This window comes from Mobula birostris, chromosome 2, assembly GCF_030028105.1.
Source record: "Mobula birostris isolate sMobBir1 chromosome 2, sMobBir1.hap1, whole genome shotgun sequence".
Taxonomy (NCBI): Eukaryota; Metazoa; Chordata; class Chondrichthyes; order Myliobatiformes; family Myliobatidae; genus Mobula; species Mobula birostris.
In genome coordinates, this window is record NC_092371.1 from 1,418,442 (window position 1) to 1,434,553 (window position 16,112).

Here is a 16,112-nt window from a genome sequence, read left to right on the forward strand (position 1 = left end):
AGTGTCCTTCTTCCTTCTTATTTGAATGGAAGAAGGACACTACGTGGCTGACAAGTGAAGTCAGAGTCAAAGTAAAAAGCAAAAGAGAGGGCATACAAGGAAGCCAAAAATAGAGGGAAGGTAGAGGATTGGGAAGATTTTTGCAGAAGGAAATTAAGAAGGTCATTAGGAAAGAAAAGATGAATTATGAAAGGAACCTGGTGACTAATATCAAAGAAGATACTAAAAGCTTTTTTTAAGTATATAAAGAGCAAAAGAGAATCGAGGGTAGATATAGGACCAATAGAAAATGATGCTGGAGATATTGTAATGAGAGACGCAGAGCTGGCAGAGGAACTGAATGCTTATTTTGCATCAGTCTTCACAGTGAAAGACATCTGCAGCATACTGGACATTCCAGAGTGTCAGGGAAGTGAAGTATGTGCAGTGAAAATTACGACTGAGAAGGTGCTCAGGAAGCTTAATGGTCTGAGGGTGGGTAAATCTCCTGGACCTGATGGAATGCACCCTTGGGTTCTGAAGGAAGTAACTAGAGAGATTGCAGAGGCAATAACAAAGATCTTTCAAGAATCGATAGAATCGATTGTATTGGATGACTGGAAAATTGCAAATGTTACCCCGCTACGTAAAAAGCATGGGAGGCAGCAGAAAGGAAACTATAGACCTGTTAGCCTGACATCAATGGTTGGGAAGTTGTTGGAATCAATTGTTAAGGATGAGATTATGGAGTATCTGGAGGCACATGACAAGACAGGCCAAAACCAGCACGCTTTCCTGAAAGGAAAATCCTGCCTCGTGACTAACATACTGCAATTTTTTTGAGGAAATTGCAAGCAGGGTAGACAAAGGAGATGCAGTAGATATGGTGTACTTAGATTTTCAGAAGGCCTTTGACAAGATGACACACATAAGGCTGCTTAGCAAGATAAGAGCCCATGGAATTACAGGGAAGTTACTAGCATGGATGGAGCAATGGCTGATCGGTAGAAAACAGTGAGAATAAAGGGATCCTATTCTGGCTGGCTGCCGGTTACAAGTGGAGTTCCGCAGGGGTCGGTGTTGGGTCCGCTGATTTTTACGATGTATGTCAATGACTTGGACCATGGGATTAATGGATTTGTGACTAAATTTGCCAATGATACTAAGGTAGGTGGAGGAGCGGGTAGTGTTGAGGAAACAAAGAGCCTGCAGAGAGACTTAGATAGTTTAGGGGAATGGGCAAAGAAGTGGCAAATGAAATATGATGTTGGAAAGTGTATGGTCATGCACTTTGGTGGAAGAAATAAACGGGCAGACTATTATTTAGATGGGGAGAGAATTCAAAATACAGAGATGCAAAGGGACTTGGGAGTCCTCGTGCAGGATACCCTAAAGTTAACCTCCAGGTTGAGTCGGTGGTGAAGAAGGCGAATGCAATGTTGGAATTCATTTCTAGAGGTATAGAATATAAGAGCAGGGATGTGATGTTGAGGCGCTATAAGGCACTCACGAGACCATGCTTGGATTATTGTGTGCAGTTTTGGACTCCTTATTTTAGAAAGAATATACTGACATTGGAGAGGTTTCAGAGAAGATTCACGAGAATAATTCCAGGAATGAAAGGGTTACCGTATAAGGAACGTCTGGCAGCTCTTGGGCTGTATTCCCTGGAGTTCAGGAGAATGAGGGGGAATCTCATAGAAACATTCCAAATGTTAAAAGGTCTGAACAGATTAGATATGGCAAAGCCGTTTCCCACAGTAGGGGAGTCTAGGAAAGAGGGCACGACTTTGGGATTGAAGGACGTCCATTCAGAATAGAGATGGGGAGAAATTACTTTAGTCAGTGGATGGTAAATCTGTGGAATTTGTTGCCATGAGTGGCTGTTGAGGCCAAGTCACTGGTTGCATTTAAGGCAGAGAAACATTGGTTCTTGATTAGCCAGGACATCAAAGCGTATGGGGGGAAGGCAGGGGAGTTGGGATGACTGGAAGAATTGGATCAGCCCATGATTGAATGGTGGAGCAGACTCGATGGGCCGAATGGTCTAATTCTGTTCCTATATAGAAACCATAGAGAAACTACAGCACAGAAACAGGCCTTTTGGCCCTTCTTGGCTGTGCCGAACCATTTTCTGCCTAGTCCCACTGACCTGCACACGGACCATATCCCTCCATACACCCCTCATCCATGTATCTGTCCAATTTATTCTTAAACGTTAAAAAAGAACCCGTATTTACCACTTCATCTGGCAGCTCATTCCACACTCCCATCACCTCTGTGTGAAGAAGCCCCCGCCTAATGTTCCCTTTAAACTTTTCCCCATTCACCCTGAACCCATGTCCTCTGGTTTTTTTCTCCCCTTGCCTCAGTGGAAAAAGCCTGCTTGCATTCATTCTATCTATACCCATCATAATTTTATATACCTCTATCAAATCTCCCCTCATTCTTCTATGCTCCAGGGAATAAAGTCCTAACCTATTCAACCTTTCTCTGTAACTGAGTTTCTCAAGTCCCGGCAACATCCTTGTAAACCTTCTCTGCACTCTTTCAACCTTATTAATATCCTTGTTGTAATTTGGTGGCCAAAATTGAACACAATACTCCAGATTCACCAATGCCTTATACAACCTCACCATTACATTCCAGCTCTTATACTCAATACTTTGATTAATAAAGGCCAATGTACCAGAAGCTCTCTTTATGACCCTATCTACCTGTGACGCCACTTTTAGGGAATTTTGTATCTGTATTCCAAGATCCCTCTGTTCTACTGCACTCCTCAGTGCCCTACCATTTACCTTGTATGTTCTACCTTGGTTTGTCCTTCCAACGTGCAATACCTCACACTTGTCTGTATTAAACTCCATCTGCCATTTTTCAGCCCATTTTTCCAGCTGGTCCAAATCTCTCTGCAACCTTATGGTCTTACAGTCTTAAGAGTGCAGTGAAGAGAAGTCAAGTGCCAAAGAGTAAAAGATTACAAGATTTTAAAAGCACAATGAGAGTAAGGGCACTTTATTTGAATGCCTGTAGTATTCGAAACAAGGTCAGCGAACTTGTTGCACAAATCAGTATGAAGGGGTATGATTTAGTAGCCATTACAGAGACGTGGTTGCAGGGTGCAGAGGATTGGGAATTAAATATCCAAGGAGATCAAGTAATACAGAAGGATAGGCAGGAAATTGAGGGAGGTGGTGTAGCGCTGTTAATTAAAGGTGAGATCAGGGTGATAATGAGAGACGATGTAAGGTCTGAGGCAGAATGTTGAATCCATCTGGGTTGAGATTAGGATTAGTAAAGGGAAAAAAATCACCGGTGGGAGTTGTCTATTGGCCACCAAATAATAACATTAGAGTGGCACAGGCAATAAACAGAAATATCTGAGGCACGTAAGAATGGAACAGCAGTTATCATGGGGAAACTTTAACTTGCACATAGATTGGGTGAATCAAGGCAGTCTTGCATCCATGATGGCTTTCTTGAACAGCATGTTACTGAACCTACAAGGGAACGTGCTATCTTAGATCTGGTCCTGTGCAATGAGACAGGTAAAATTAGTGATCTTGTAGATAGGGATCCTCTTGGAAAAAGTGATCACAGTATGATCGAATTTCTCGTACAAATGCACGATGCAATAGTTTGATCGAAAACCAGAGTATTATGCCTAAACAATGGAGACTACAGTAGGATGAGGGAGGATTCGGCTAGTTTAGATGGGGAACACCGGCTATATGGTGGGACAGTTGATGAACAGTGGAAGACTTTCAAAGAGATGTTTCGTGGTGCTCAACAAAAGTATATTCCAATTAAAAGCAAGGACAGTGAGGGTGAGGAGAGTCAGCCTTGGATAACTAAGGGAATAAAAGAAGGCATTAAACTAAAAGCTTCTGCATACAAATTTGCCAAGAGTAGCGGGAAAATGGAAGATTGGGAAAACTTTAAAATCTAACAAAGTACCACTAAGTGAGCAATAAAGAAAGGGAAGCTAGATTATGAAAATAAACTTACAAACATTATAAAAATGGATAGTAAAAGTAAAAATTTTTATAATATAGTTTTTATAATTTTATATAGTATTAATGGTAAGACTCTTAGCAGTGTAGAGAATCAGAGGGATCTTGGGGTCAGAGTCCACAGGACGCTCAAAGCAGCTGCGCAGGTTGACTCTGTGGTTAAGAAGGCATATGGTGCATTGGCCTTCATCAATCGTGGAATTGACATAGGAGCCGAGAGGTAATGTTGCAGCTATATAGGACCCTGGTCAGACCCTACTTGGAGTACTGTGCTCAGTTCTGGTCGCCTCACTACAGAAGGATGTGGAAACCATAGAAAGGGTGCAGAGGAGATTTACAAGGATGTTGCCTGGATTGGGGAGCATGCCTTATGAAAACAGGTTGAATGAACTCAGCCTTTCCTCCTTGGAGCGACCGAGGATGAGAGGTGACCTGATAGAGGTGTACAAGATGATGAGAGGCATTGATTGTGTGGATAGTCAGAGGCTTTTTCCCAGGGCTGAAATGGCTGCCACAAGAGGGCACAGGTTTAAGGTGCTTGGAAGCAGGTACAGAGGAGATGTCAGGGGTAAGTTTTTTACGCAGAGAGTGGTGAGTGCGTGGAATGGGCTGCCGGCAACGGTCGTGGAGGTGGATACGATAGGATCTTTTAAAAGACTCCTGGATAGGTACATGGAGCTTAGAAAAATAGAGGGCTATGGGTAACCCTAGTATTTCTAAATAAGGGATATGTTCGGCAGAACTTTGTGGGCCGAAGGGCCTGTATTGTGCTGTAGGTTTTTTTTCTATGTTTCTAAATAGCTGAGGCTTTGACTAACTATGTCGTGTCGATCTTCGCGGTGGAGGATGCATCTAACATGCTAACGGGAGATGCTATGGATGTGATGGGAAGTGAGGACCTCAATACAACAGCTATCACTAAAGAGGTAGTGCTGAGCAAACTTGTGGACCTGAAGATAGATAAGTCCCCTGGTCCTGATAGAATGCATCCCAGAGTACTGAAAGAAATAGCAGAAGTTATGGTAGAGGCTTTGGTGATAATTTACCAAAATTCAGAAGGCTCAGAGAAGATTCACAAGAATGATTCCAGGAGCGAGGAACGTCTGGCAGCTCTTGGGATGTATTTCCTGGAGTTGAGGAGAATGAGTGGGGATCTCATTGAAACATTTCAAATGTTAAAAGGCCTGAACAGATTAGATATGGCAAAGTTATCTCCCAAGTTAGGCGACTCTAGGACAAGAGGCCACGACTTCAGGATTGAAGGACGTCCATTTAGAACAGAGATGCGGAGAAATTACTTTAGTTAGAGGATGGTAAATCTGTGGAATTTGTTGCCATGAGTGGCTGTGGAGGCGAAGTCATTGGGTGTATTTAAGGCAGAGATAGATATGTTCTTGATTATCCAGGGCATGAAAGGGTATGGGAAGAAGGCAGGGAGTGGGGATGACTGGAAGAATTGGATCAGCCCATGACTGAATGGTGGAACAGACTCGATGGGCCAAATGGCCTACTTCTGCTCCTATATCTTATGGTCTTATGGTCTAAAGGGAGCCTTTTCTGGTTTCCTACCAGTGACTCTACTGATGTTCCACAGGGATCTTTGTTGGGACCAATTCTTTTTACATGATATGTCACTGACTTGGATGACAAAATTGATGACTTTGTGGACAATGCAAAGATCAGTGGAGAGGCAGATAGTTTTGACAAAGCAGAAAGGCTACAGAAGGACTTAGACGGGAGAATGGACAAAGAAGCGGCAAAAGGAATACTGTGCTGGAAAATGCATGGTGATGCACTTTGGTAGAAGAAATAAAAGGGTAGTCTATTTTCTAAATGGGGAGAAAATTCAAAGCATCTGAGGTGCAAAAGGAGTTGGGAGTCCTTATGCAGGATTTTCTAAAGGTTAATTTGAGTCCGTGGTGAGGAAGGTATTTGCGATGTTAGCATTCATTTCAAGAGGACTAGGATAGAAGAGCAAGATGTAATGTCTCACTTGGAGATTGTGAGCAATTCTGGGCCCCTTATCATCTAAGAAATGATGTGCTGAAACTGGAGAGGGTTCAAAGTTGTTTCACAGAAATGATCCTGGGATTTAAAGGCTTATCATAGAAACATAGAAACAGAGAAAATCTACAGCACAATATCGGCCCTTTGGCCCACAGAGTTGTGCCGAACATGTCCCTACCTTAGAAATTACTAGGCTTACCTATAGCCCTCTATTTTACTAAGCTCTGTGTACCTATCTAAAAGTCTCTTAAAAGACCCTATCATATCCACCTCCACCACCATTGCCGGCAGCCCATTCCATGCACTCACCACTCTGAATAAAAAACTTACCCCTGACATCTCCTCTGTACCTACTCCCCTGCACCTTAAACCTGTGTCCTCTTGTGGCAACCATTTCAGCCCTGGGAAAAAGCCTCTGACAATCCACACAATCAATGCCTCTCATCATCTTATACACCTCTATCAGGTCACCTCTCATCCTTCGTCGCTCCAAGGAGAAAAGGCCGAGTTCACTCAACCTATTCTCATAAGGCATGCTCTCCAATCCAGGCAATATCCTTGTAAATCTCCTCTGCACCCTTTCTGTGATTTCCACATCCTTCCTGTAGTGAGGCAACCAGAACTGAGCACAGTACTCCAAGTGTGGTCTGACCAGAGTCCCATACAGTTGCAACATTACCCCTCAGCTCCTAAATTCAATTCCATGATTGATGAAGGCCAATACATGTACACCATATCATATTGTAGCTCTGGGTCTGGATTCACTGGCATTCCGAAGAATGAGCAGGGATCTTATTGAAACCTATCAAGTGTTGAAATGCTTCAATAGGGGTGGATGTGGAGAGGATGTTTCCAATGGTGGGTTAGTCTAAGATCAGAGAATACAGCCTCAGAATGGAATGACATCCACTTGGTATGGAGATGAGGATGAATTTCTTTACACAGAGATTATTAAATCTGTTGAATCTGTTGCTACCTGGCTGTGGAGGTTATGTCATTGGGTATATTTAAGGCAGAGATTGATCAGTTCTTGATTGGTCAGAGCATGAAGGGATACAGGGAGAAGGCAGAAGATTGGAGCTGAGAGAGAAAATGGATTAGCTATGCCTTATAAAGCCTCAACATTCCATCCTTCCTTTTATATTCTAGTCCTCTTAAAATGAATGCTAACATTGCATTTACCTTCCACACCACAGACTCAAGCTGAAAACTAACCTTCATGGAATCCTACACAAGGATTCCCAAGTCCCTTTGTGCCTCAGATTTTTGTATTTTCTCTCCTTTTAGAAAATTGTCTACTCTTTTTTTCCTTCTACCAAAGCGTTTGACCACATATTTCCCAACACTATTCCACCTGCCACTTCTTTGTCCATTCTAATAATCTGTCTAAGTCTTTCTGTCACATCTCTGCATCCTCAAAACTACCTTCTCCTTCACCTGTCTTCGTATCATCTGCAAACTTTGTAACAAAGCCATCAATTCCATCATCAAAGTCATTGACATATAACGTAAGGAGCGGACCCAAAAAAACACCACTAGTCACCTGCAGCCAACTAGAAAAGGGTCCCTTTATTCCCTTTCTTTGCCTCCTCCAATCAGCTGCTGCTTTATCCATGTTAGTATATTTCCTGTAATACCATGGGCTCTTAACTCGGCATATTTTATCATGTGCCCCCACGTACCCTGAAACCACATCCTTAACAATCGACTCCAACATCTTCCCAACCACTGAGGTCATTACCCTATAATTTCCCTATAATTGCCCTATAACTTCCTTCTGCCCTATAATTTCCTTCTTTCTACCTGTCTCCCTTCTTGAAGAGTGAAGTGACATTTGCAATTTTCTGGTCTTCCAGAGCTATTCCAGAATCTAGTCATTCTTGAAAGATCATTAGAAAAGCCTCAACAATCTCTTCAGCCATCTCTTTCAGAACTATGGAGTATACACTATCTGGTTCAGGTGGCTTATCTACCTTCAGATCTTTCAATTTCCCAAGAACCTTCTCCCTAGTAATGGTAACTTCACACACTTCATGACTCCTGAGACCTGGAGCTTCCACCATACTGCTCGTATCTTCCACACTGAATACTAATGCAAAATATTCATTCAGTTCTTTCACCATTTCTTTGTCCCCCATTACTACCTCTCCAGCATCATTCTCCGATGGTCTGATATACACTCTCACCTCTCTCTTATACTTTCTATACCTGAAGAAATTTTTGGTATCCTTAGAGGGTACTTAGAGTCTCGTACTCTCAGTCGCTTCACGCCACAGAAACAGGCATAAGCACTGGCCTGATGGGCCACAAAGGCTCGGAACAGACTTTAACTTTTTCAACTATAATATTATTGGCCAGCTTACTTTCTTATTCCATCTTTACCTTCTTAATGACTTTTTAGTTGCCTTCTGTTGGTTTTGAAAAGCTTCCCAATCCTCTAACAATCCTCTAACTTTTACTCTATTAGATGCCCTCTCATTGGCTTTTATGTTGGCTTTGATTTCTCTTATTAACCACGAATGTGTCATCTTGCCTTTAGAATACTTCTTCCTCTTTGGGATGTACATATCATGTGCCTTCTGAATTGCTTCCAGAAATTCCCAACCATTGCTACGCTGCCATCATCCTTGCCAATGTTTTTTTCCAATCAATTCTGGTCAACTCCTCTCTCATGCCTCTGTAATTCCCTTTACTCCACTGTAATAGTGATAAATCTGACATTATCTTCTCCTTCTCAAAATTCAGGGTAAATTCAATCATATTATGAACATTCTCCCCTAAGGGTTCTTTTTACTTTAAGCTCTTTAAGAAATTGAGTATAACAGCAAAGAGGTCCTTCTGCAGCTGTACAGGGCCCTGGTGAGACCGCACCTGGAGTACTGTGTGCAGCTTTGGTCTCCAAATTTGAGGAAGGACAGTCTTGCTATTGAGGGAGTGCAGCGTAGGTTCACAAAGTTAATTCCCGGGATGGCAGGACTGTCATATATCGAAAGATTGGAGGGACTGGGCTTGTATACTCTGGAATTTAGAAGGCTGAGAGGGGATCTTATTGAAACATATAAGATTATTAAGGGATTGGACCGCTGCAGGCAGGAAGCATATTCCCGCTGATGGGTGAGTCTAGAACCAGAGGCCACAGTTTAAGAATTAGGGGTAGGCCATTTAGAACGGAGTTGAGGAAAAACTTTTTCACCCAGAGAGTGGTGGATATATGGAATGCTCTGCTCCAGAAGGCTGTGGAGGCCAAGTCTCTGGATGCTTTCAAGAAAGAGATGGATAGAGCTCTTAAAGATAGCGGAATTGAAGGTTATGGGGATAAGGCAGGAACTGAATACTGATAGTGGATGATCAGCCACGATCACAGTGAATGGCGGTGCTGGCTCGAAGGGCCGAATGGCCTACTCCTGCACCTATTGTCTATCGTCTATTGTCTAATCAATTCCAGATCATTACAAAATACCCAATGCAGAATATCTGATTCATATATGCATATATACATGTACATCTATATGATATCCATGTTTTACAAATGTCATAAATTACGCTCTAAAAGTATGATTGCACCTACGTCCTGGGCCCTGGATATGTCACCTGATATGTTGTAGAACGAAAGAGTGACTTACAAATCCGTACTCAGATCATGCAGAGAACTGCTTTGTCATCAGCTACAGGAGTAACAGTCCATTCACTTCATGAGCATGGCCTTCAATTATGCAATTCAAGACATTGTTATATAAGGCACAACCTAGGTTCACAAATGACAGATATGACCAAATCAAAATGAGATGCATGATCAGTCACTTCAGACCTCATTTTCCTTGCATGATCTCCCCTATCTTACAGACCCCTGCTATTTTTTAGGCTCTGGTGGTTTTGTGCCTAAAGCATTTCTTTTTTTAGTTAAGACACGGGTTACCATGACAATGGTACCATGAACATGCCTGCTATCTCCATTCCCGCAGAGTCTCGTTGGCATCTCTTTTGTCATGCTCTGTTAAGATGACTCCTGTTGTTTGTATTTACTAGAGACCAGTATCCATTATTGCATCACAGCATGTCATTACTTATGCATTCCCAGCTCTGCCTTAATTCAGGCCCTTGCTTACCATAGCGGCAGCCTTGCAGATAGTTCTGAAGGTGTCCACTTTACTATTACAGACAATCCTGGAAGAGATGAATGAACTTCATTGGCTTCAAATTTCTATTGAGAAATAATCCCTGTAACCTCTCAACATGCTAGCATAATGGTCCCTATGTTCCTTAAACCATCGAGAGTTATCAGTAAGAGGGGCTTACAGTGGCCAGTTTATCAGTTCAATTGCACAGACCAGGTCCAGCTTGATTGAAGGAGCACAGATCCTGATTGTAACCAGCGTGGATGACATCACTCACCTCAGATTCCACAAACTACAGACTCTATTTCATAGTCATAGTTATAGTCATAGTCATACTTTATTGATCCTGGGGGAAATGGGTTTTCGTTACAATTGCACCATAAATAATTAAATAGTAATATGTAAATTATGCCAGGAAATGTCCAGGACCTGCCTATTGACTCAGGGTTCTGACCGTCCAAGGGAGGAGTTGTAAAGTTTGATGGCCACAGGCAGGAATGACTTCCTATGACGCTCTGTGCTGCATCTCGGTGGAATGAGTCTCTGGCTGAATGTACTCTTGTGCCCAACCAGTTCACTATGTAGTGGATGGGAGACATTGTCCAAGATAGCATGCAACTTGGACAGCATCCTCTTTTCAGACACCACCGTCAGAGAGTCCAGTTCCATCCCCACAACATCACTGGCCTTACGAATGAGTTTGTTGATTCTGTTGGTGTCTGCTACCTTTCAAGGAGTCTACAGTTCATGTTCTCAGTATTATTTTTTATTTACACAATTTGCCTTCTTTTGCACATTGCTGGTCAGTCTTGGTTTATGTATATATGTTCTATTGTATTCCTGAATTTTCCTGTAAATGCCTACAAGGCAGTATATTGTGACATATACAAACCTGGACAATAAATGTGACTTGACCTTGACTTTGTGCTCCAACTAGCTCAGTATAGCAATACTATGACCACCCTCCACTACAATGGACTTTGTTTTTGTTCTAATTATGTTCTCTCTTCTAAAAATTGTATACAACTTTTTTCTTATGGATGTTGTGTCTCTGGTTCTATATGCCTGCTGCAAATAAGTGTTTCATTGCATCTCTGCACCTTGTGCATTTGACAATAAACTTGATCTTATGATAGCCCAGTTTACATTGACACAGATAACAGAATTCAGGAAAATGCAACCAAGAAGCATAATTGATCACCATCAACTGTATCAAATTTTCTTTCAGAGTTCACTGGTAAGTTGGTTTATTATTGACAAATGTACTGAGGTACAGTGAAAAACTTGTCTTGCATACTATTGAAGCAGTTCAATTCATTAACAATACCAGAAAGCAGAATGAAGTGTTGCAGTCACAGGAAATGTGTTTAGCATGATCATTTCATCACATCAGTACATCAAGGTAGAACAAGGGAAAACAACACCAGAATGCAAAATTAAGCATTACAGTTACAGAAAAAATGCAGTGCAGCCAAACAATAAGATACAAGGCCGTAATTGTCAGGAAACAAAGAGGCTTGTCCCAAATGCAGAGCAATGGAGATCTTAGTGGTGACTGATAACTTTAATAATAGCAACAAAAGAGAGAATGGATACTTAACACAACAAGGCATCAAGGTAGTTGAAGGCCAGGAGCAACTGGTTGAGACTCGCTGGTTTGTTGAATGAACAAGGATTGTGGATAGGAGCTGGGTTTAAATGGGCTGCAGGAGGAGATCTGGAAACGAGTGGCAGGTGACTCCTGGTAGCTGGTGGAGACTGGGAGCTGTCTGCCTGTGCGAGCCTAACAATAATGAGGTAGACTGTGAGGTGGTTGTTCATTTTATCGTACTAGGAAACGATTAAATTATCTTGTAGCGGGTGATAGAAGCTGTCCTTGAGCCTGGTGGTATGTGCTTGCGGGCTTTTTTAACTTCTGCCCCATGGGAGAAGGGAGAAGAGAGAATGTCTGAGTGGGAGGGGTCTTTGATTATGTTACCTACTTTACTGAGGCAGCAAGAAGTGCAGACAGAGTCCGGGGGAGAGGCTGATTTCCATGCTGTGCTGAGCTGTGTCCACAGCTCTCTGCAGTCACGGGCAGAGCAGTTGCCATACCAACCCGTGATGCATCCAGGTAGGATGCTTCTGTGGTGCAGTGATGAAAAGTGGTAACGGCCAAAAGGGATATGGCATATTCCTTTAGCCTCCTGAGGAATAAGAGTGCTGTTGAGCTTTCCTGGCCATGGCATCAACTGACTGGATCATCTCTCTGAGACACAGAGACCACCAGCACTGAAATTCTGATCAGAATCAAAGTGTGGGAGAAATCCAGCAGCTGTGCAGTGAAATGGACAGTCAACGTTTCGGGTTAGGTTTGGGTCCAAGCGAATGGCTTTGACTGAAAACATTTACTGTCCACATCCATCTACAGATTACAGGTTATGTCTTAACATCTTTCCATGAACCTGGCACATCCTCACAGTCTCCATCAGTGGAATGACTTGTTGGACAGGTTCTCTGTCTTTGAATTTTCAACACTCTGCCATACAGCAATACAGCAGGGATACAAAGGGATACGGCCCTTCGGCCCAACCAGCTCATGCTGACACAGCTTGTCCTGATTTCTTGTGTTCAGCTCATATCCCTCTAAGCCCTGCTCCTCCTTAAATGATTCTGCTGTAACAGCCACAACCACTTCCTCTGACAGCTCAATCCATAGGCTCAGCACCCTCTGAGGTCCCCTTTAAACCTTTCCCATCTCATCCTGTGCCCCTAGCTTTAGTTTCCCCTACCCTGGGGTAGGGGACTGTTGTCATAGTCATAATCATAGTCATACTTTATTGATCCCGGGGGAGATTGGTTTTCGTTATAGTTGCACCATAAATAATTAAATAGTAATAAAACCATAAATAATTAAATAGTAATATGTAAATTATGCCAGGAAATAAGTCCAGGACCAACCTATCGGCTCAGGGTGTCTGACCCTCCAAGGGAGGAGTTGTAAAGTTTGATGGCCACAGGCAGGAATGACTTCCTATGACGCTCTGTGTTGCATCTCGGTGGAATGAGTCTCTGGCTGAATGTACTCCTGTGCCCAACCAGGACATTATGTAGTGGATGGGAGACATTGACCAAGATGGCATGCAACTTGGACAGCATCCTCTTTTCAGACACCACCGTCAGAGAGTCCAGTTCCATCCCCACAACATCACTGGCCTTACGAATGAGTTTGTTGATTCTGTTGGTGTCTGCTACCCTCAGCCTGCTGCCCCAGCACACAACAGCAAACATGATCGCACTGGCCACCACAGACTCGTAGAACATCCTCAGCATCGTCCGGCAGATGTTAAAGGACCTCAGTCTCCTCAGGAAATAGAGACGGCTCTGACCCTTCTTGTAGACAGCCTCAGTGTTCTTTGACCAGTCCAGTTTATTGCCATACCCTTATGGATGCCTCTCACAATTTTAAATACTCCTGTATGGTCACTGTTCCTTCTCCTCTCTGACCTGATGAGCACTTCCATTTTCTGCTTTTCATGCATTATTTGAATTCAGGGTTAAAGTTTTTTTAAACATTTTGCAAATGAGGCACTGAAAGTTTGAATTAAAAATAAATTCCTCAAGTGCGTGCATTTGTGAGCAGACTTGCTCAAGACATCCGAGACTGGGGTCCTGAGTGAATAGATCAGTGTATTGAACCCCAGCAGAGTACTTTGTAAACTGCCCCAGCGGCGGCTTTGTAATGGAAGAGCTCAGTAGGCGCTGCTCAGCCGCATCCTTGGTGGATGTCCTATCAGCTGGGATCAAATGTGATGGAATGAATTAATTCATGAAGACTTGCGGTCAGTAAATCCCCTGCCCTGCTGACAGTGCCTTGCTCAGTTCAGTTAGCCTGTTCACAGCTGACTTCCCCTGCTGCTGCTCAGATGCATGTTAACAGAAGATAACAGTAATGGGTTGGAATCTGCTGAATAAATTTCAGAGATTACAGCCTACAATAGAGCTGCTCCCAGACTTTGAACTCCTGCTTTCCAAGTGAATGTACTTGAGATATTCCCAAAGGAAGATTACCTACAGCAGTCCACTCTTGCTCCAAAAAACCCTTCATTTCATTCAGCTAAATACTCAGCAGCAAACAATCTGCTGGAGGAACAGTGTGTCGTGCAGTTTCTGTAGGGAGAGAGAAGCTGCCGATGTTTTGGGTTAAAGCCCAGCGTCAGGGTTAAATAAACAACTAGGAAAGGCTTTTGTGCTTTTCTGAGATTTATCTACCACCCACAAAACTATTAGGGTCTCTTTTTCTTCCTGCTTTCTATGTTCCTTCTATACTAAAGTCAAGGGTAATGCTCTTGGTTATGAAGTTTCTATACTGTTTCCACCTGTAGGTTTAGGTATTAACTTCTGCATCCACACACAGACCCGATGAAGGGTCTCAGCCTGAAAAGTTGACTATTTATTCCTCTCCATAAATTGTGCCCAGTTAAGTTCCTTCAGTATTTGTGCGTGTTGTTCAAGATTTCCAGCGTCTGCAGAACCTCTTGTGTCACAGTAACATTTCCCATTCTGGCTGCCCTCTTACCCCTTCTCTTCCCCTCACCTGCCAATCATCACCTTCCTTCCCTCTCTCCCACAGTCCACTCTCCTCTCCCATCAGATGCCTTCTTCTTCAGCCTTTTACTTTTTCCACCTATCACTACAATTCATCGCCTCCTCCCCCACCCACACCTTCCCCCTCACCTAGTTTCACCTATCACCTTCTCCTTCCCCTCCACCCCACTTTTTTTATAATGGCTTCTTCCCCTTTCCTAATGAAGTGTCTCAACCACAAAATGTTGACTGTTCATTCCTGATGCTGCCTGACCTGCTGAGTTTCTTCAGCATTTGGTGTGTGTGTTGCTCTGGGCTGCCAGCATCTGCAGAATCTCTTGTGTTTAAGTGTCGTGTACAACTCAAATACCAACTGGCCTTCACAATGATACGATCCGGTGCTCATGTGCACTAACATTGCAGCAGGGCTTGAACAAAGTGATTATGGCGATGATTTTCTTTGTCATCTGGAGCATCTCCTCCCATCGTGGGACCCGAAACCATCCTACCTAATTCAGCATAAAAGGGAGCAAATTTCCTGCTCTGAATATGTCAGGAAGAAATATTTCTGATATTATCTGATTTTTAAATATGTTTGAAGGATGTGGGTGGATAGTTTATTGTCATAGACGCAAGTATATATCTGCACAGATGCAATGGAAAACTTACCTGCAGCAGCATGACAGGCACACAGCCTCAGATAATCAGCATTCACAACAAAAATGTAAAGCAGAACACAAGGAATAGGAGCAGGAGTCAGCCATCTGGCCTGTCAAGCCTGCTCAGCCATTCAATATGACGATGGCTGATCTGGCCATGGACTCATCTCCACCTATCTGCCTTTTCCCCAGAACCCTTAATTCCCCTACTATGCAAAAATCCATCCAACTTTGTCTTAAATATATTTACTGAGGTAGCCTCCACTGCTTCATTGGGCAAAGAATTCCACAGATTCACCACCCTCTGGGAAAAGAAGTTCCTCCTCATCACCATCCTAAATTTACTCCCCCGAATCTTGAGGGTATTTCCCCTAGTTCTAGCCTCACCTACTAGTGAAAACAACTTTCCTGCCTCTATATTATCTATCCCTTTCATAATTTTATATGTTTCTACAAGATCTCTTCTCATTCTTCTGAATTCCAGTGAGTACAGTCCCAGGTGACTAAATCTTCTTCATATTCTAATCCCCTCATCTCTGGAACTTACCTGGTGAACCTCCTCTGCAACGCCTCCAAAGCCAGTATATCCTTCTTCAAGTAAGGAGACCAGGACTGCACACAGTACTCCAGTTGCAGCCTCACCAGTACCCTGTACAATTGCAGCATAACCAACCTGTTCTTCAAGTTCCCTCTCATTGGTGAATACCGAACAGAAGTATTCATTGAGGACCTCGCTCACTTCCGCAGCCTCCAGGCACATCTTCCCACCT